The sequence below is a fragment of the Prionailurus viverrinus genome, chromosome A3 (genome assembly GCF_022837055.1).
Source record: "Prionailurus viverrinus isolate Anna chromosome A3, UM_Priviv_1.0, whole genome shotgun sequence".
NCBI lineage: Eukaryota > Metazoa > Chordata > Mammalia > Carnivora > Felidae > Prionailurus > Prionailurus viverrinus.
The window spans coordinates 64,875,312-64,898,139 of NC_062563.1; positions in this window are offsets into that span (position 1 = coordinate 64,875,312).

Below are 22,828 nucleotides of genomic sequence, written 5' to 3' on the forward strand. Positions count from 1 at the left end.
TCACAACCCTGAGATCAAGAGTCACCGATTGGGCCAGCCAGGAGCCCCTTCTGCCCATTAAAAAAAATTTTTTTTTAATGTTTATTTATTTTTGAGACAGAGAGAGACAGAGCGTGAACGGGGAAGGGTCAGAGAGAGGGAGACACAGAATCGGAAGCAGGCTCCAGGCTCTGAGCTGTCAGACCGTGAGATCATGACCTGAGCCGAAGTCGGACACTTAACCGACAGAGCCACCCAGACGCCCCTCCTTCTGCCCATTTTTAATCAAGATTGTTTATTTTTTTGCTATTGAGTTATAGGAGTTCTTTGTATATTTTGGACACTAACCCCTTATCAGATACATGGTTTGCAAATATTTTCTCCTATTCAGTAGGTTGCTTTTTCATTTTGTTGATGGTTTTCTTTGCTGTGCAGGAGATTTTTAGTTTGATATAGTCCCACTTGTTTATTTTTGCTTTTGTTGCTTTTGCTTTCGGTAAGGCCATATATGACAAGCCACAGCTACTCATACAGCTACTCAGCAGTGAAAAGTGGAAAGCCTTCCCATAAGATCAGGAACAAGACAGCAATGCCCACTCTCACCACGTCTATTTAACATAGTATTGGAAGTTCTAGCCAGAGCAATTAGGCAAGAGAAAGAAGAAATAAAAGGCATCCAAATTGGAAACAAAGAAGTTAAACTTTCATTCTTTGCAGATGACATGAGGTTATATATAGAAAACTCTAAAGACGCCATCAAAATACTGTTAGAACGATTAAATTCAGGGGCACCTGGGTGCCTCCGTCAGTTAAGCATCCAGCTTCAGCTCAGGTCATGATCTCACGGCTCGAAGGTTCGAGCCCTGCTTCGGGCTCTATGTTGACAGCTCAGAGCCTGGAGCCTGCTTCAGATTCTGTGTCTCCCTCTCTCTTTGCCCCTTCCCTGCTCACTCTCTGTCTCTGTCTCTCAAAAATAAATAAATGTTAAAAAATTTTTTTATAAGAACTAATACATTCAGAAATGGCAGGATACAAAATAAATTCACAAAAATCTGTTGCATGTTACTTAGTAACATGAAACATGAACCATGAAAGTTATTCCATGAAACATGAAAGTTAGTTTCAATAACAATCAGAAAGAGAAATCAAGAACATTGACAACTGCATCAAAAAAACTAAAATACCAAGGAATAAATGAACCAAGCGAGTGAGAAATCTGTATGTTGGAAATTCCAAGAGATTTAATGAGAGGAATTGAAGGAGACACCAATAAACGGAACAATCTGAGCTCCTAGATTGGAAGAATCAGTACTGTTAAAATGTCCACACTACCCAAAATAATCTACATATCCCATGCAATCCCTATCAAAATTCTAATGGAGTTTTTCGAAGAAATAAATAATCCTAAAATTTGTGTGGAATCACACACACACACACACACACACACACCACAAATAGGCAAAGCAATCTAGAAAAAGAAGAGCAAAGCTTGAGGCATCCTGCTTCCTGATTTTACGCTGTATTACAAATCTATAGTAATTATAACAGTGTAGCATGAGCTTAAAAACAGACACATAGATCAATAGAACAGAGAGCCCAGAAATAAACCCACAAATATATTCTCAATGAATTTACAACAAAGGAGCCAAGGATAGATAATGGGGAAAGGACAGTCTCTTCAATAAATGGTGTTGGGAAAACTGGACCATGGTCTTACACCATACACAAAAATTAACTCAAAATGGATTAAATACTTGAACGTCCTTGTCCTAGAAGAAAACATAGGTGGTAAGCTCCTTGGCATAGGTCATGGAGATGATTTTTTGAATCTGACACCAAAAGCAAAAACAACGAGAGATTATACTATGGAGGAACTTGGCTGAGTCAAGAGGGACAGGGAAGACTTTTCTGAGGAAGTGGTGCTAGATCTGGGGTCTGAAGGGCACATAAGGGCTAAGCTAGGTTGGGGATGGGAACAGATGGAATGAAGGACAAAGGGGGGAGCCTGCTGGGTGTTGTAGAGGCTCTTGGACCCGTGGTGAAGAAAAGGATGGTGACTGCAAAGAAAGGCTACCCTCATTCTACTTCCTGGGGCCCCCAAGCCTGTGCAGGAAGACGTTGGGGAAAACCACGCCCTAGTTTATGTGTACCATTGTAAGAGTGAGGGCCACGAAATGCTAAGCGTCTGTGAACAACAATTTCCTGGGGAGCCCCTAAACCTCAGGTGGACCTCCTGGCTTAGGGGTACCAAGCTGCTGGAAGATGAAGCCATCAAAAGTGTAAACACAGGGGAGCCTGGGTGGCTCAGTCGGTTAAGCGTCCGACTTCAGCTCAGGTCACCATCTCGCGGTCCGTGAGTTGGAGCCCCGCGTCGGGCTCTGGGCTGATGGCTCAGAGCCTGGAGCCTGCTTCCGATTCTGTGTCTCCCTCTCTCTCTGCCCCTCCCCCGTTCATGCTCTGTCTCTCTCTGTCTCAAAAATAAATAAAAACGTTAAAAAAAATTTTTTAAAAAGTGTAAAAACAAAAAAAACTAAAAACACAAAAATTTCAGTCTTTTTATAGTTCAAGATGGTGAACCCAGGATACACATTTGCCTCCCATCCTTCCCAAAGTCTCATTGAAATAAATTTTTAGAATTCCAAAATGATATACACCTGTAACATTAAAGAGAGGGGGAGGAGGCCACCAACAGATAAGAGATGTAAGCCAAATTTCTGGAACATGTCAAGTATATGGGAGCCGTTGTTAGAGGAAAGGGCTGAAGGAAACCACGCATAAAATGCTCTTTGAGAGGCAGCAGAGGAGATTGGAGCCAGTTCACTCAGAGAACCTCACAAAGGTTCAGGGAAGCCTATTCAGGCAGGAGATGTGCACGATTGCACAGTAAATCCACACCATCTCGAGTTCTTCCACATTCATCATCAAAGGATAATCAAGGAGGCATATGTGCAGGATGAGAACCATTCATATGAAATAAATACATAAAAATAAGCGAGCTGAAAACTATCACCCCAGGGAAACACAAGAAACGGGAAATCACTTTAAATATTTTTTAGAATTTTCGATTGGGGCTGGGAAGAAAATCCATTCTGAAATGGGATTTTGAGAACAAGAATGAGCTCTTGGAAGTTGAAAATGCAAGTGGTGAAAAAAAAAATGTTCAGCAGAAGCACTAAAAAGCAGATGAGATCTCAGAAAGCATTGAGCAGAAAGACACAGAGAGAGAAAATATAAGAGAAAAAAAGACACCCTGGCATAATCCAATCTCTCACTAATAGAAATTTTTGAAAGAAACCACCAGGAATTAAAGGGGAGAGAATTCTCAAAGAAAGTAAAGAAGATAATTCCCCAGGGCTTAAGAAAGACTAGTCCCAATACTGGAAGGACCACTTGTGTAAGAAAAAGACCCACAACTAGACGCATCCTGGCCAAATATCAACTCACTACACATAAAGAGTTGATTGTGAAAGGTTCCAAAGAGAAAGTTCAGATCTCCTACAAACAAATAGCAGTAAGAGTGGTGTCAGACTTCTCCTCAACACTAGATGCCAGAAGACAATGGAGTAATGTCTTTAAAATTCTGAGGGAAAGTTATTTTCAGTTTAGAATTCTATACGCAAACTATCAGTCAAATGAAAGACGACAGAAAAATTTTCGGGCAAGCGGGAGCGCAGAAAATCTGTCTCCGGCGCGCTCTTTCTTACAAAGTTACTCGAGGCCATACTTCAGGAAAACTAGGACATAAGGTGGTAGAAAGAAGAAAATCTGGGCTCACACCTGGGAGAGCAGTAAAGACAAGTCTCCAGATGACTGTTGCCACCAGCCTGGGAAGCAACTTGCCCACACTGGAGCAGGATGGACAGAGGCCTCTGAGGAAGAGGGGAAGGTTGTTCTCAATAGATTAGAAAACGGGTAGATCCTGAAATAAGCATATGATAGTAACAAGTAATGCAAGAGAAAGGAAAGGCAACTGGAAACACTGGAGGAAAACTGATTTGATATTCAATTCAATTCAAGATCTGAATATGACGCTAGCTAAAAGTGACGTGATATTAAGCTAAAGTGTAAGGAATGAGAATCCACGTGAGCTGGTGCCAGAAACATCCCTTGGACAGGCAGGGTGTGTAAACCTAACCTGATAACTACTATTAAATACAAATTCCACAATAATAACAAAACATATGATCCATTTCTCATTGTAAGAGTCAACCGTTAGACAAAGCTGGGAAGACGAGGGTGTGTATCAGAACAGAATATAAGTCTTTGGTTTTTTTAAAAAAAATTTTTTTAATGTTTATTTATTTTTGAGACAGAGAGAGACAGAGCATGAACGGGGGAGGGGCAGAGAGAGAGGGAGACACAGAATCGGAAGCAGGCTCCAGGCTCTGAGCCATCAGCCCAGAGCCCGACGCGGGGCTCGAACTCACGGACCGTGAGATCGTGACCTGAGCTGAAGTCGGACGCTTAACCGACTGAGCCACCCAGGCGCCCCAGAATATAAGTTTTAACAAGCTTGTGAATGTAAAAGTACAAGTATAGTAGCAGAAGGTGAGACATGGAAAGGGGAAGAAAAATATAGAAGGAAGGAGAGGATATCGGTAATGACTCAACTTATGGCGTAGACAGCCAAGAGGCAATGCTGAAAGTTGACGGATCAATAAATACAGGTTTAAACATTCTGTTAAAGTTACAAAGGCAAACAGAAAAATGGATATAATATAACTATTAAAAATTTTCACGCTTCTGATTCCACGGATACTAACAAGTTGGTAAATGAAGAAATGAAGACAGAAATACATTAGAGGCATACTGTATACAAATCTATACATTAGATGAGGGATCTAATGAAATAGATAAAATACAGTATCTTGGAGTATTTTGGACATATTCGCTGTTTGTCTGAAATTCAAGTTTTACAAGGCGTCCTGTACTTTTCGTCCCTAAACTCGGCAACCCTGGATCCACTGGAAGAACTAAAAATCCAACAGATCAAAGAGGTTGCTTCAGAACAGTGGGCTGATGGTGGGAGAAGATGTAGCATTTTTTTTTAATGTTATTTCTGTTTGAGAGAGCATAAGCGGGGGAGGGGCAGAGAGAGAGAGGGAGACAGAGGATCCGAAGCAGGCTCTGCGCTGACAGCAGCAAGCCCTATGTGGGGCTCGAACCCACGAACCGTGAGATCCTGACCTGAGCCGAAGTCCGACGCTCGACGGACTGAACAACCCAGGCGCCCTGGAGCTGTAGCATTTTTACTCACAAGCGTGCATGTGCTCCTTACTTGATCTGCAAGTATACGTGTGTATTATTTTGATGGGAGCAAAGATGTCTCAAATGTGTTCGGTGCATGTAGTAAATCAATCCCTTACTCTGAGTATCCAGGAAAAGGCAGATAATTTTATTAATAGCAAATCAGCACTGTCCTACCCTACTGCATACGTTTTAAGCAGGTATATAAGGAATACTTGTCTAAGATATTCATATTGTAAATAGTGTAGATATTCGTATCGTAAACCTGTCAGACACCTACAGGTCTTGCGTACTTGGACCAACTTTGTGCCAGATGCTATGGGTCCCTGAGCTCTAGGAGCTTGGAATTCAATTGAAAAGGCAAGATATATATTGTGCACAGAACAGCAAATCCTCTAAGAGAGGTTGGCTTCCACTCCTAGAAGCCAAATGATTTAAAAAAAAAAAAAAAGTGGTAGTTGCTAAATGCTACAGGGGCTCAGCTGAGGGACCAGAGTGAGGGCAAGGCAGGGTTGGTGATGGAGGTGTGACCTGAAGGAGGAAGTGGGATTTGGGGAAAGGAAGAAGCAGGAATTCCAGTGTCTGCTTTTAAAATCTCTGTTTTACCACCATGAGATGTCACCCCACACCTGTCGGAAGGGCTTATTTCAAAAAGGCAAGAAATAACCACTGTTCGCAGGGATGTGGAGAAAAGGCAACCCTTGTGCACCGTTGGTGGGAATGTAAACTGGTGCAGCCACTGTGGAAAACACTATGGAGGTTCCTCAAAAATCAAACGTAGAATGACCACAGGATCTGGCACTTCCACTTCTGGGTATTTATCAGAAGAAAACAAAAACACTAATCTAAAAAGATATGTGCACCCCTATGTTCATTGCAGCATTATTTACGATAGCCAAGATATGGAAGCAACCTCAGTGTTCGTTGATAGATGGATGGATAGAGATGTGGTGTATATATATATATATATATGAGAATGGCAAGATCTCATTCTTTTTTTATGGCCAAGTAATATATATATATACACAATGGAATATTACTTGGCCATAAAAAAAGAATGAGATCTTCCCATTTATGATAACATGGATGGACCTAGAGGGTATTATGCTAATTGAAATAAGCCAGACAGAAAAAGATAAATACTATGTGATCTCACTAATATGTCGAATCTAAAAAACGAATGAACAAAAGACAGAAACAGACTTGTAAATGTGGAGAACAATCTGGTGGTTACCAGAGGGGAAGACTGGGAGAGGGAGGATGGGCAAAATATGTGAAGGAAATTAAGAGGTACAAGTTTCCAGTTATGAAAGAAATACATCACAGGGACATAAAGTATAGCATAAGGAATATAGTTGATAATACTGTAATAAGGTAGGGACAGATGGTAACTAGACTTATCAAGGTGATTTCATAATCCATATGAATGTTGAATCGCTATGTTGCACACCTGAAACTAACATAATATTGTATGTTAACTATACTTCAATAAACAAAGGAAAGAAAAAATAAGAATAAAAATAAAACATAAAGTCTCTGGGTTTTTCTTCTTCAAATTTTTATTTAAATTCCATTATGTAAAGTCTCTTTTTTTTTTAATTTTTTTTAACGTTTTATTTATTTTTGAGACAGGGAGAGACAGAGCATGAACAGGGGAGGGTCAGAGAGAGGGAGACACAGAATCTGAAGCAGGCTCCAGGCTCTGAGCTGTCAGCACAGAGCCTGATGCGGGGCTCAAACTCACGGAGTGCGAGATCTTGACCTGAACTGAAGTCGGCCGCTTAACCGACTGAGCCACCCAGGCACCCCGTAAAGTCTCTGCAAAGGAGCAGGTGTCTGCCACCAACACTTTCAGCATACCCCAAGATGCTTCCTTTTTTCTGGGCCTTCCCAAACTTCAGAAGGGCGACTCAATCCCTAGTGAAATGTCCAAGAACCCCTTCAAAAGGACGAATCGACGGTCAAACGATGATTAGGAACCACTGTTCGCGTCAGGTCTAGGCAAACCCTACCCAGAGGTCCCCTAGCCTTGGCGGGCTGAGAGGACAAGGGTAACCCTCAGGAAAAGTCCCTTCCCTGGATCAACCGAATGCAAGGTGTTGATCTTGATTGGAGCCTGCTTTGCGACAACATCTGTAAAAGTCCATTTGTAAGACAAATGAGATTTTAACCTAGGCTTGGTATTTGATGATGTTAAAGAAATACTATCAATCCTTTTATGTGATAATGTAATTATGGTTATGTTTTTTTTAATTTTTTTTAAATATTTATTTATTTTTGAGACAGAGAGAGACAGAGCATGAACGGGGGAGGGAGAGAGAGGGAGACACAGAATCGGAAGCAGGCTCCAGGCTCTGAGCCATCAGCCCAGAGCCTGACGCGGGGCTGGAACTCACGGACCGCGAGATGGTGACCTGAGCTGAAGTCGGACGCCCAACCGACTGAGCCACCCAGGCGCCCCTGGTTATGTTTTTTTAAAGAGTCTTTATCTTTTAGAGGTGTATTCTGAGGGGCACCTGGGTGGCTCAGTTAAGCGTCCGATTTTGGCTCAGGTGACCATCTCATGGTTCGTGAGTTCAAGCCCAGAGTAGAGCCCTGCGCTGACAGTGCAGAGCCTGCTTGGGGTTCTCTCTCTCCCTCTCTCTGCCCCTCCCCTGCTCATGCTCTCTCTCCCTCAAAATAAATAAATAAACTTTAAAAAATGTATTCTGAAATATTTACAGAGGAAATTACATGATATGTGGGATTTGCTTCAGTATAGTCCAATGTGGGCTGGGCGGAGGGTGGGGAAGGATGAAACAATATTGGCTATAAATTGATAATGGTGAGAGCTGGATGATGGGCTCATGGGAGTTCATCGTACTCTTCTACTTCAGTATATGTTTGAAATTTTCAATAATAAAATTCCTCGCTTAATATCCCTTGCTCTCTCTACAGACAAGGTAACAATAGCTTAGACTTATTTGACACGTCTGGTTTTCATTTACATCAAATAACTCTTTTGATCTCTTCAATACCCGAGTTGGGCAGTTGGGAAATTTTGCTGATGAGGTGAGGAAACAGAAAAAGAGAAAGGTTCCACGGAGGCCTTGACATGGAGAGAGATGTTTCTGTCCGCCAGGCATTTTTGTAATTCCTCCTCAGCATTCAATCTCCTGTCAACCCATCCTTTCTTCTCCCCATGGAGGGAAACACTATTGCCAAAGTCTCTGGGGATCAACGCTGTGCCGCGGACCCATCCATGATGACTGAGTGCTGAGGCAGCCATTTTTCTTATTCCAGCCTTCCCTAACTTGCTTTTTCCATCCCTTTTGATTGTTCCTTTTCTCCTTCCTGTTTTCTCGAGTCAGTACCTCCCCTTTGTCCTTCAGGCTGGCCAATGATTTCAATGTCCCATGTCCTCAGGACTCACTTCAGAAGATCTTCTAACGTCTGAAGGGCTGGCCTCAGGTTTCCTCCAAACTGATGGGCTCTGCACCTCCTGCCAGCCTTGCTAGTCTCTTCCTTCAACTTAGCTTGGGCCAACTCACTGACAGCAACAACCACCTCCAAGTCAGGGCCTCCCCGCTGTTCACGCTTCTCTTCCTGGATCCCACATTTTACTTTTGAGAAGGGTTTATTGAGCATTTACTACATGCCAGGATCTGTGCTAAATATCTCTGTGTGTTATTTCATTGAATCTGCCTAACAGTGAGGTGGGCATTATTATCTTAGGTTCAGAGAGTTTACAGAGCTTGCCTGGGTTGGCAGAGCTAATGTTCAAACCAGTCAGCCGGTCTCTGCAGAGAGCACCGAAGGCTGGGTGAAGTGAGTAGCAATCAGGTTAGGAATAGAACCGTAACCGGACATTAGAAGATACAAGCTCTCCTTTTGAAACAGATGTGTGGTAATTGGCGTCATTTAGCCTCCCTGAGCTTCACTTTTGCCATATTAAACGTGTGGTTTGGAGAGGTAGGGACAGTACGGTCTCTTATGAGAAGCTGTACAACACAGTGATGAAGTGTGTGGACTCAAATGTTAGTTCTGTCATTTATGAAATCATGTGACCGAATCACCTCTGTCTCAGTCTCCTTATCTCTGAAATGGGTGTGATGATACCAGTGTCTATCTCACAGAGTTATGATGAGAACTCATTGGTACAGGTCGAGTATTTCGTGTCCTGCTGGCATACAGCAACATTAGTCATTATCCGTGTAATTTTAAATTATTATTAATGGTCTCTTCCATCAAAATTATATTATTTTAGGATGCATTAGAACTTTTAGAACTGTTGTTAACATAGCCAGGATTTTCACGTTTAGAAAGTAGGAGGTACAGGCTCTTGTCTTTCATAAGGAGAAAAAAAGTCTCCCCTCTTGTACAGTAATTCACTTCTTTCAAAGCACATGCACATAGGGTCCTTCAAAAGATTTTGTTTAAGTTTATTTGTTTACTTTTGAGAGAGAGAGCGCGCGCGCAAGTGGGGGAGGGGGGCAAAGGGTGAGAGAGAGAATCCGAAGAAGGCTCCACCCTGTGAGCGTGACTCAGGGCTCAGTTTCAGAACTGTGAGATCATCACCTGAGGGGAAATCAAGAGTCGCACACTTAACTGACGTAGCCACCCAGGCGCCCCTATGGTCATAATTAGTACCTGATAACTCTGCGAAACTGGTCATGAAAGTACATTTGAACAGCCGCTCACAGCGATCAATGCATTTGAACTCATGTCACGCATTTTGGCCCCACTGTGAGGCAGGCGATGCCAATCAGAGACGGGGGACTTTCACTCAGCCAAGGTGACCTGCTCCAGATCACACAGTCATGGGTAGTAGAACGAGCAATGAAATTGAAAGATCCTGATCCCAGTTTAGAGATCTTTCCGGAAAGAAATCTGTATTCTGCAAAGTACTTTGTGCTTATACATGTGTTGGGCCCCCATAGACCTGAACCGGAACTTGGAGTGGAATTCTCCAGGTGGCAAACATCTTTCTTCTATAACCAAGGACGTAACCGGTCCCCGTCTAGAATGGAATCCCAGTGTGCACATGAAAGTGGGTATCGAGGATCACTGCTACCTCGAAGAGAGTGAAAGAAGTGAGGGCCCTAGGGTCAGAGAGACCCCAGTCCTCATCCCTACTCTGGCACTTAACTAGTTTGATGGCCCTGGGAAAATCACTTAAAATTCTCTAAAACCGTCTCAAAAATGGGGATGAGCATAACCACCTCATAAGGAAGCTGTAAGAATTGGCACTAATATGTGGAGGCATCAAATAGGTGTTGGATAGATGGCAATTTAAAAAAAAAGAAAAAAGAAAAAGCCTTTTTTTTTTCTTCTTCTCCAAAAGGCCGGCATGGCTGACAGTCCCAGCTTCTGGTTTCACTTCTGATTCTCCGGGACGCTGGCTCGAAGAAAGGCAGCAGGCAAAGCAGACAGGTGACTTCAAGTCATGAAACATATATTCTCACCTTCAGCACCCGCTGTTTTTAATGACTAACCCCCCCCCCCCATACAGCCATCATTTAGCAAATACCAGGGCTAGTTATTAATTTAAAAACATGTTCAGCCTGTGCTTACTGAAACTGCCATTTCCCCCTCGGGAATGAGTTTTTAGTTATGTTTTTAAAATTAGCTGGCGCTTGAATTTCATTTTCCATCCAAGCTTCCCTGTTATCTGTAAGGTCACAGAAACGCGTAGGCCACGGACAGTCCAATCCCAGATATTAGGCTCTTGGAATTAAAAGCCAAAATAAGTAAATAAAGAGAGAATGCCCAGGGATTTTTCAGAGCAGAAAGCCGGTCTTGGGCGAACTGAGGGAGCCAGGTTTCCTCCTTAGGAGCTTCTTCCTTTACATTTGGAGGTGCAGGCTGAGGAAAAGGAGGAGGAAGAGGAGGAGAAAGGCCTATGACCTATATCTTCAAGGTCTGTCTCTTCTGCTCTCAGCAACAGGAAAGAATCAGAATGCATTCTGGAGGAAGAAGAAAAACCCCAAGCGCTGATTGTCCCTTTAAGCCATTCCAATCACAGGCTCGCGGTTAAAATAATGCTCACCTACTGCGTTTCCAACTGGGCCATCTACCTTTTTCGCTTGGCGGGGTCAGGCCCAGTCAAGCCTGATGAGGCTGCCACAGGCCCCGTGAGCTGTGCTACAAGGCCGGGCTACACCTGTTTATCGCGGAGTCACTTCATTTCCCTTCCCCTCCTCCCTGCTTGAAAAGGAGCATTAATTAAACCGGTAAACAAGCCGGCTCCCATTCTAAATCAGAGCTGCAGGCAACGGAGAGATAACTTGGGCTCCGGAGAAGAGGGATTTTCAGTTAATTTATGGAATTCACCGTCACTCTCTCTCTCTCTGAGCAGCCAGCTCCCCGCTTAACGGGGGAAATTGAAGCAGACAGCCTTTGTCTAAACACTTCTTTTGCCCAGAATATCTTAATTTTTCTATTTGAATGTTTAATAAGGTTTGGGGTGCTTCTTCTTTTTTAATTTTAATGGTGCAGACGTTTGGGTGTTATCACTCGGCTGGTGGCTGTAGGGCGCGCGTCCTCCTGGGCCGTGGAGGGAAGGACCAGGTTGTTTTTTGTTTTTTGTTGTTTTTTTTTTTTTTTTCAAGCTGGGCTCCGACCGCCTGCGAAAGAAGGACGCTGGGGTTGGGGGGAAATTTCGGGGGGGGGGGGCGTCTCCAAGTCAGGGCAGCCCAGAAACGCTTCGCCCACAGGCACGCCCTTTCCTCCTTTCTGTTCCCAACGCCGTCGGTGCCCGCAGGCGCCCCGGGAACGCGGCCCGGGCCCCGCGCCCGCTTTCTTGCTCTCCCACCTCCCGGAGCACCCGGGGCAGTGCTCCCGGCGAGGCCCGACCACCCCTCGCGCGCGCACGCGGCCCCAGCGGCGTCTTGGGGGATCCCTCTCCGCCCGAGGGCTGGGCCACGGCTCATTTCCGGCCGCTACTGCGAGAACCCTGCGCTGCCTAAATTAATTTCTCCAAGAAGGGGGCTGCGCGCGTGCATTATTCCCACACTGATATCCAGAATTCCACCGTCTAAGCGGGAATTCCATTGAAATTGTCGTTTTCACAAGATTATAGACAGTCCAAGGAAAAACCCTCCGTAAATCTTTGTCATTTCCAATATAAACCTTCGTAAAAAACACAGGAACGTCTTACACATATTTCAAGGCAGCCTGCTTTTCCGGGTGGCATATCCAGTAATCATGTTGACAAATTAATGGTAGAGAATTAGTTGTACATTAAAGATTTAAATTATATTATGCAGCACATTGTCATAAAGTGATATAAAACAATAGGAAAATAAATGTAAATTAATTCCAGTTACTGACATGTAAAACACCAGACTGACATCTGTACACTCAGCGGCGCGCTCAGCCGCCGGGGCGCAGCGCGGAGCGCGGCGGTGCCTTCCCAGAGCAGGGGAAGGGGCCGCGCGGCTCGGCGCGCCAAGGGTTAAGTGGCGCCGATCGCCTCCTCCCCTGGCTCCCCTCCCCTGTGCGCCGATTTTCAGGCCCGCCGAGTCGCCCGAGAAAGTTTTCAATTCGACGAGGCTGGAGCATTTCAGGGGCTGAGCTCCTTAGAAAGCTTCAGGGCCCCTGAGGGCCGACTTGCTGGGAGGGGGCGGCCTGCCCCGTTCTGGACACGCTAATTACAAGGATTCTGTTTCCCGGGTCTGAAGGAATGCATTACCTGCAGCAAAGGAGGCACGGCCTCTCGGGAAGGCCCCGAGAGGAAGCTGAATGCCCCAGTGAATTCCAGCCCCATCCCTAGGTTTATACCCACAACCCCAGCCCATGCTGAGGGACTAATCGCTTGGCCATTGTCAGGGCTGTTGTCCAATCAGCCTCTGAATAGCAAAACTTCACAATGCCGAGTATGAATTAGAGGGGAACAAATGTGGATGCAGACTTTTTTTGCAACAATACCTAACTGAGCCTTTCAGACAGGACAAGGGACGCACAAAAGCTCGACGGAAATTGGAGTAACTTTTGGAGGCCCTTGTAAGCTCCCGTCAATAAGCGCCCGCTCCATAATGGCGGCATGGGCCTCCCCCAGCAACCCCCCTTTTCTGTGGGATGGATCGATTGTTCATGGGGTGGGGTGGGGTGGGGGGACATTGTCATAAAAATTGGGCATTTTTGTTGTCCTTGTCTTGGAAACGGTGGCTGTCTGTTGAACAGGGCCAAATGGATTCGTCTCCTTTTTATGCGAATTGTACATTTGGTCATACGGACAAAGTCCCCTCCCTCCCTCTGCCTACCCCCAAAAGAACAGAACAGCTTCTTGAGCTATACAAATGTCAGGTCTCTGTTTTAAAATTTAGCTTTGTTTACCCAACAGAATGGAATTCATTACTATGTAAAAGTGGTTCCATTTTCTGATCTTTTTATTCAAAATGTTGAGAGTATCAGAAAGCTCATTTGAAGGTCACAGGTTTATGTATCTATTCTCCTAAGTGTTTTAGAAATTCATATGGAGGACACAAAAGGTGGAAAATGTGAAAACATACTGTTCATTGTTTATCCTAACCTTGCCATGGTTATTAGATAAATGAGTGTAGGGGGAAAAAAATGGCATTAAAAGCCACTGTGAACTGGGAATTTTTTTTTCCCCTGAAGACTGTTAATTTTAGCCCTTGATCTGTAAAGGTCAATTTCTAATTCTTTTTACTGTGCAGTTTATATAACTTCTGCATTTGAAGTCTATAAAAAGCTTTTGCAGACTTTTCATAATGTAAGTAGCAATTTATTTCATTACGGTTTGAATTTTTTATGTAATTCCTATGGACATTTTGATGAAATTGTCAGGCTTAAAAGCTGTAGTGCTTTTCATTTGGGGGTGTGTGGACTTTTTTTTTTTTTTTTTTTTTTGCTTGGATCCATTCTTGCTGGATAATTTAAAATTAGTAGATTAATCAGTTCAGTGATTTAAAAGACCACACTTTGGTTGGAACAAGGTCTGAGGCAAAATCATTTTATTTTATTTTATTTTATTAGTAAATGATTTAAAAGGCCTTTTCAACTAGTTATCTGAAGCCGATATTTAACTGTTACTTATTCCACTAATTTCTATCTTTTGTTAAAAGAACTTTCCAGCCTAAATCTCCTCGCTCTGTCCCATGCTAATTGCAGCTTACATTATATAAATGGCTTTGTAAAGAAAACTATAACTCTGAGCCTTGAAAGTTGGGTGTTTCTATTTGCTCAAACTTGATGCACTTGTTTGGAGAGGGTCATTGGAGGGAAAGCTGTGTAGCCTGTAAGAATGTCCTGGATAACAAGCTTAAACAGAACCTTTTGTTGTGCTTAGTATTCTCAGGACTCCAAAATGAGGCCTCCTTTTTCTAACCGCGGGCTGAAGTGGTTCATTACTGCTGTTTCCTCCGCCAGGCCAGGGCTCAGCCATTCCCACTACTGAAGGTCTGTAACTTCCTTAAAAAGGAAGAAGGAAAACATGGCCCAGAAAGGTCTTGTTAGCACTTCCTATGTGAAATTAGCAGCTTTCTAAAAGGTACAACTCCAATTACCTCACATTGTGGAGGCGAGTACAAACTCAACAATACGCACAGCCTAGCAAGTGACATTCTGTCTTTCTAGAGTTACTTCCCTAATTAGGAATGAAGAAGCTCTATTCTGCTGAGTGCATCTATTTACAGTGGCCACAATGCTTTAACTTGAGCATCCTTCTCAAAGCCCAGTGTTAAAAAACACAAGTGCTCTTTTCGCCGAGCAGGCTATGGTGAGGCGACACATTCCTAACGGTTACGCCCTCGGAAAAAAAAAAGTGTAGCCGCTTTGGCAGGATTGTTAACACTTCAGGATTCATTTTCCACAATAACGCCCCTGCCCAGAGAGCTCTGGGAATTACAGTGGACAATGGGGAGGCATTCTTAGGAGGGTCTAATGATGGAATAAAAAGAAAAATATTTATTGCTTTTGACAGTTCCACAAGGGGCAAAAATCCTTGTCGTGGGTAAAGTTTCCCTAGCTGTTGGAGGAAGGCGGCTCACGGGGACTCAAACAGTTCCACTTCCTTTGTTAGGAGGCTGAGTCCCAGGGCCAAGCTGGGAAATTAAAGATTAAGTTCATTAAGGTAAGATAATTGTGCGGAGGCATTGTTGTTGATACAGGTGGAGCGATGGGGGCTGGGGTAGGAAGCCCATTTACATGGAGGGACGACCCATTAAACAGGCTTAACAGATGTGCAACACAAATATGTTTATTATTTGTCTGATGGCTGACCTAGGCTTTCGCTGTTTCGTTAGTCAACAGGCCTCCATCAGCGGAGAGACCGGACTCCCTGCCGGGAAGCAGGTGGAAGAGAAGAGAAGAGAAGGCAGTCTCCGGAAAAGAAAGATCCAGTCCCGTGGGCCCTCCTCTGCCTCCGCTGCACATCCCCACGTCTAAGTTCCCTTCTGTCCCTGTACCCACCTGACGGGACCAGCCCGCCCTGGATGGGTGGAGGGGACAATGCTCTCCCAGCTGAGGTGTGTCTTTGGGTCTTTGTGGAACTGACAGGAGGTGTTGGTGCAGAAGAACACAATGGATGCCCCTTTTAAAGAAGGTGTTGGACTCTCTCTCTGGAATCTGGTGATTGAGTTTCCAGTCAGGGACTTTATCAAACGCTTTCCTTCCCCAGTTACCTCCTCAGAAACTGACTACTTTGGAACTCTGGGTGGCCTTTCAATTCCTTCTTCTGGGGGGAAAAGCAAAACAAAACCAAGCATGACCCCCCCCCCCCCCACTACACACACACACACACACACACACACACACACACACAGATACGTTCTCTGCTTTGTTATTGCAAACCGTGTTTGTCTTTGTGAGGAAGAGCTCCTCCCTGCCCCTTCCCTAACTTGGAGACCCATAAATACAGAGAACTTGAAGAAGAAAACACTGTAAAGCAGCATGGTGGAATTCTTGTGAGCATGGGGTCCACCCGTGCGATTTGTTTGAGGGGAAGAAGGTGGACGGGGAAGTACCCAGAGTGTGGTCAGATGGCTGAGAATGTGTCTGGTGCACTGCTCAAAAAAATCATTCCCCCACAAGCCTCCCTGCCTTCCTTTCCCCGTGTCTTGGGATAAGGAGAAAGATCTTCTTTACTTTTGGTGGGGTCAGTAATTCTGTTTCTGCTGAGGAGCCGAGAAATGCTGTCAGACTTGGAGATGTCTTTGATAACAGATATCCTGAAAGTGGAGCGCTTGTTTATTTGCATGATAGGGTCACTTATTCTACAAAAACTCACCAGCTTTCTTTCCTTTCCCTTCCCCTCCTTTCTCCCTCCAGCCCCCCCCCCCCCTCCCCGAGGAAAATAAACAGGTCATAATGATTTTGGTAAATAGAATTCTTCTTAAAGCCACCTGATCATGGGGAGATATTCTGAGAAGACCCTAGGATTTAGTTTAGTGTTGGTGTGTGAAAAAAGACTTAATTTTAGAGAGGTTTTAATACACACACACACACACATACACACGCACACACATCACATGGTGAAAAGATTTTTCAGGAGTTAAGAATAAACATGTTTTGATTCCTTCAGGCTCCATCATGTTGCTGTATTTATTGTTATTTTCCTTTAAAGGAAAGGTTACAGTAGAGCCTGATTTCCTTCAGGCTTCCAGGCATCTGTAACGTGGAGTGAAATGGAGAGTCTTTTAGTTATTTTCGTAGATCATATCAGAGAAGTTTTTGAATAAAACATTCTCAGTGTAAGGTGTTTATTGGTTCGGACAAAACTAGAAATAATTCTGAAACAAGCAAGCAACACGTCCCAAACGTCTTGGCGGTTTTCTCCTCTGTGCTTATGTCAGGGTTCCTTTTTATTTATTTCTATAAAGTGTCCTTTGTCCTTGAGAATGTTGAATGGACTTCTTTCAAAAGTTATCAGAGACCGGTCTGATAAATCAGACGAGAAATTAGGAACATCTGAGTTATTTTCTAAGATGGGTTAATGAAGAGATGAGGATTTGCATTTTCTTTTAAAGACCTAATGAGCAAGCCAAACGGATGAGGGAGGAAGGCTCGCAGGCTGTCACATTGTGATTTATCAGAAAGCAGAAGGGAAAATTTGATACAGACAAGATTCCAAGCTGCGGCTTACTCGAAATGTGTTAACTTTTTGAAAACAAGTGTGCAATCATTGGCCTTTTACAAAAAAGATACAGCTTGCAAACCTCATGCGATGTCCTCGGAACTGAAGCATTTATCTCCATAAACGGCCCTGTAACGGAAAAGAAAAACTGTTTTGTCTATGATCAGAAAATATTGTTTCCTAAACTAGTGGAAGCTGCATTTGTATTTGCAGCCCTACTGAATCGAGATTACTAAAACCTTTTAAATGAGAGGCTTTTTCTTTACTGCTTAAAAAAAGAAGCTTGTCACATTGTCATCTAAGAAGGGAAGCCTCATTTTTGAAATGATTTGTATGTTTGAGGTTCTCAGAAGGATCACCCTGAATTTGGAACTGAGGTTAAAGTTGGCGAAAGGACAGGCATGTCGGGATGGGGCCACATTTCTCTATGAACTTGGAAAATTTCTCGAATGGGGAAGAAACTCGGGGCTTCTTCACCCTGCCCTTTCCAGCGTGCTGGGGGCCACGAGTTCCACAAACAGGAACAGCCAGGGAGGATGCTGTAAAACCCTCTAGATCCTCCCCCCCAAGCCCTGAGTGCTTCAAATATTTCAGGCTATTTGCATCACAATTTCTGGAAATTCTGTTGGAACTTTTAAACTGTATCTATTTAATAACGATTTTTTATACTTCCTACTCGTAAGAAATATTTATGGGCTCTTTTTATTTGTTGCAAATACTTTATAGTTGTTATGAAAATATGAGAGTATACCGTGTTGCATTTTAAGGAAAGCTGTCAGGTTGCTATTCCCTGGTTTCTGCCGTTAGTGTTATTGTTATTCAGGTGGAATTTCCATAACCCCAAATCAACCACTTCAAAGTGGACAGTGCAGTGGCATTTTGGGCATTCACAATGTTGTGTCTGTAGTTCGTTTTTTAGTTATAATTTCTCCCAGTTGTAGAATCACCGGCAAGTCTTTGGAGAAGACTTATTAAATATCGATATTCACTCAACAAACATTTGTGGAACAGATTTTTCCAAGAGTGGTGCCAGGCTAAGCCCTGTTGTGGGTTACAAAGATGAAAAGGAACAGTCATGCCCTTGAGACATTTGTTTTAAAAAATCATTGAAGATGTGCTGCTGGCACCCACAACTGTAGTCAGGGAATATTTACTGATTTTATTAATAAACTTTATTCAGCCCCACAGAGTTTTAGCATCCTAAATCATCAAGAGTTGCTCATCAAACTATAAGAGGCAGAGACTAGTTACTATACAATTTTTCTCAGAGTGATTTCATTTTCTCTGACATGTTCCAAAGGTTCCAAAACCGGAAATATTTTGTTCAGCATGTTCACTTAGAGGAACGTTTACCCTGAGTGGGTCTATCATTTCAATGTGAAATTCTCTGTGTAGCGTTTCAGCACACTGCAGCCTGGGCAGCGATGGAAGTTTCTGGAGAAGGCTCCACAGGCATATCAATTGCTTCCCCTCGCTGGCAAAGCCCTGTGTGTTTCTCAGGGGGCCTTGAAGGCAAATGGTGACGGTAAACTAAGGCCAATGGCTCAGCCCGCTGTGGGTAACAATAAAGGTCACGAAACCAAGAACGCATGGAGCCTAACCTAGATTTTAAAGATTGAAATTGCTTCGTATAGAAAAACCATGACCCATCTGTTAAAATGTTTCTCGTTTTCTTGAAAAAATATTTCTCCTTCAAATACAACCTGTAGTTTGCCGTGGTAGTGGTGGTGGTGGTTTGGTGAGAGTCAGCTCAGAGGAAACGTGACAAAGAAAGTGTCTCCTTAAGGTTAGGTTACCAGCTTTGGAATGTTTTCTTTGGCATAGAATGTAGGAGAAGTATGACAAATCAACAACCATTTACGGAGCTCCCTTTCAGCCAAGGCGGTACCAAGTTTCCTTTACGAGGAAGAAAGATGGCAGGTCAAAGGGTCCAGTGTTTAGAGCTTAATTGTTGGGGGGTTCCAGTGTCGGTCCGGCCACTTTCTCGCTGTGTGCCTTTTGGCAAGTCACTTCTCTGCTCTGAACCTAAATTCTTTCTGCAGCGGCCACCACAATAGTCTCGCATGGTCCCCTGGGAGGATCAGCAGTGGTGTGATGTTAAATCACATCCTCCGTGCTCAGTAAATCATTAATTGCCAAGACAAATACACACGTCGGTCCTGCTTGCCATGCCTTTCAGCCCAAGAACGGAGTCTGACGTTCTACCAGGGAAAACAAAGTACCCTTTGGTGTGAGTTTTGCAAATCATCGAGCATCAATTTAGTGTATGATTGTGTGTGTGATGTCTGGGGAGATAATTTTGAAAGCTCTCTCTGGAGGGAGGGAGGCTTCAGGATTAGTATTTTGAATGGGAATGTCTAGAATCTGTGGCTTTGACTGTTGAATACCATCTCTTGCTGCCACGGAAAGCTTACAAATATCACCTGAAAAATTATTTCAATTTGCCATCGGACTGGAACTATCAATTTACACCTGAAATGTGTCAAAATGTTGGGTATCTCTATAATGATAAAAATGATTGGAATTGCCATGTTTAATTAAAATGTTAATCCACTGTCATTTTACATGATCTCTATTTATAGAGGATTTTCTATTTGCTGTTAGGACATTTTATTATTAAATGAAAACCCTGCTGTTTAGCCAATGGCTGCTGCTGACTTAAGGGAGAGGTGACAATCTGCTAGAGGTGAGGAGAGGTGACCCTTTCATCAGGAGAATGTCTCTTTTAGTTGAAGGAGAGATTGCACGAGAGAGCTGGAAAGACCTCCCTGTCTCTAAATCTTGCCAGCCTGGTCCCTGATGTTTAAAATCTGTTAACAATAGATCTGGCTAAAATGCAAATGCTTTGGGGGGAAAAGGAACACTCGAGTTCGGATTCACAAAAAGGTGCAAAATGCTTGATACCCCAGCCCTTTTCTGAGGGTGGATGGGAGGAAGGAAATTATCCTCACTGAATTTATAATTTTGCTGAAAATGACCATGAATCAGAGGGACTTCCAAGGAGTGCGGAGGAGGGAAGGAGAGTCTGAATTTTTAATCTTAGGAAATGATATCTCTGCTTTCTTGTCCAGAGTATAAGTACAAGACCAGTCTCTGTTAAGGTACAAGAGCAGATTCCAGGGTCTGCACTCAGGTTCCTTGGAAAGGACTCTGAATAACCACGAAAGTCTCTGCTTGGTGTGGACGTGGTCTTAGATTGGATTCAGCCCATCCTCACTGGGTTACTTGCCCAACCTACCTTCCCAAATGACTTGGGCTTGAGGGATGTCTCCTGCATAAGGCCCCCCTTCCCCCCATCTCTAGCCACCTTGACCCTAACCACAGCTTGACCCTAACACACAGCTTCTGACTCCTCCTTCCCATCCATTGGTTAGCTTCTGGCTCCTCCTCCTCCTCAGCCATTGGTCAGCTTCTAACCACCCCCCCCCCCCCAGCCATTGGTTAGCTTCTGGATCCTTCTCCCCAGCCATTGGTCAGCTTCTAACCCCTCCTCTCCAGCCATTGGTTACCTTCTGGCTCCTCCTCCCCAGCTGTCTATGACCTGCTCCTCAGGCTCTTTGAGCTCCCGATCCTCTAGATACACTGTCTCCAGGGATTTGATTTCTGGGGTAGCAGCTCCACAGCAGACGCATTCCACCCACTTCCCAGATGAGCCTTTGCCCTGGCACCACTCTGTGTATCATCGATGCTTTCTTCCTTGGCCTTCAGGACAACTCCATAGCAGGTGGCATTGAAGCATCTCAACCTTAGGACTGGACTTCTCCTACAGGAGCCACTGGGCCTAGGAAGCTCCTAGAGAGCCCTGCCTTTCCTGTAGTTTCTGTCTGTTCTGCTTAAAGGTTCTTCCTCCATCTCTCTCAGTCCAATTTTGCCTAAGGAATACCTCCTGTCTCATGCCCTCTCTGACTTCCCAGCCTTCTCTGGAGAATGACTTTTTTTTTTTTTAACTGCAAAAACATATAACATAAAACTTACCATTTAAACTATTTATTATGTGTACAGTCCAGTGGCATGAAGTATATTCACAATGCTTTGCAGCCATCACCACCATCCATGTCTAGAACTATTTTGTCATCCCCCAGAGAAACCCTGTATCCGTTCAACAAGAACGTTCTCTCTTCCCCTTGCCCCTTGGAGGCTCTAACTCACTTTGGGTCTTTATAAATTTGACTACCCTCGATACCTCATATAAGTGGAATCATAGTACATTTGTCCTTTAGAGCCTGGCTTATTTCACTGAGCATAATGCTTTCAAGGTTCATTCGTGTTGTATCAGAATCTCATTCCTTTTTGAGGCCGAATAATATTCCACTGTATGCATGTATCACATTTGTCCATCTTTCTATGGCGGACATTTGGGTTGTTTCCACCTTTTGGCTACTGTGAATAATGCCGCTATGAACACGGGTGTATGAGTATCTGTTTGAGTCCCTGCTTTCAATTCTCTAGGTATGTAGCTAGATATAGAATTGCTAGATCATAGATGGTAATTTTATGTTTAACCTTTGAGAACTTGTCAACCAAAAATCACTTTTATGACACATTTATGTGACACATTTATGGTTGACCAAATGCTGGCCGTTTTATTAGCTTCTCAGAGCAAGGAGACAGACACTGTTATGAACATCACCTTTATTCAATTCCAGAAGATGAAGTTCAGAGAGGTTCAGTGACTTGATCAGGGTCACTCAACACATCGATGGGGACTTTGGCCTCAGAACAAAATCGTGTGACTGGGGTGCCCATAGACTTTCTGATGCTGTGGGCCACACCTCAGTGGTCCCTTGTTGCTTTATCCCCACAGCGAAAATGAGCCTTGAGTCATGTTTCTTGACTCCCAGCCTGTCAACCTCAAGGGTGCTATGTCCTGGTTATTTTTGTCTTTCTAGTATATGCAAGGTCTGGTACATGATAGGCTCTCAATAAACGTCAGTTAAATGGATAAATGAATGAATGGGTTCTTGGTGAAAAGAGGGACGTGCCACAACAGAGAAAGGGCCAAGAGGGCCTTCGTGTTTTGCCCCAGACATGCAGCAGAGCTGAGGTTTCTGTACCGGTGGTGACCTCTGCTCCCTCACTCATCTGGAATGTCGCTTCTTGTTCGGCTTTTCCTAACCCTGGACATTCCTGCTCAGGGTGCTTTGATAGTCACTTCCTCTCTACCTCCCGGGCTGGACTGTAGGCTCCCTGAGGTCAGGCACTCAGTCTATCACCCCAGCATGGAACACAGTGCCAGGCACAGAGCACAGGTGCTTGGTATATAATTATAGACTGAATGAATTTTGCAATGAAAGGGCCTCAGGAATTTGCTCCTTTTTCCCTCACTCATGCAGGGATGAGAGGGTGGTCGGATAGAATACAGGATGCCCAGTTAAATTTGAATTTCAGATAAACGATGAACATTTTTCTTTAATGCACTACATGCTCATACTAAAAAAGTATTCGTTGGATATCTGAAGTTGACATTGAACCGGGCGTCCTGTATTTTTGGCAACACTCGTCACTAAGTACTTCTTCCCACATACT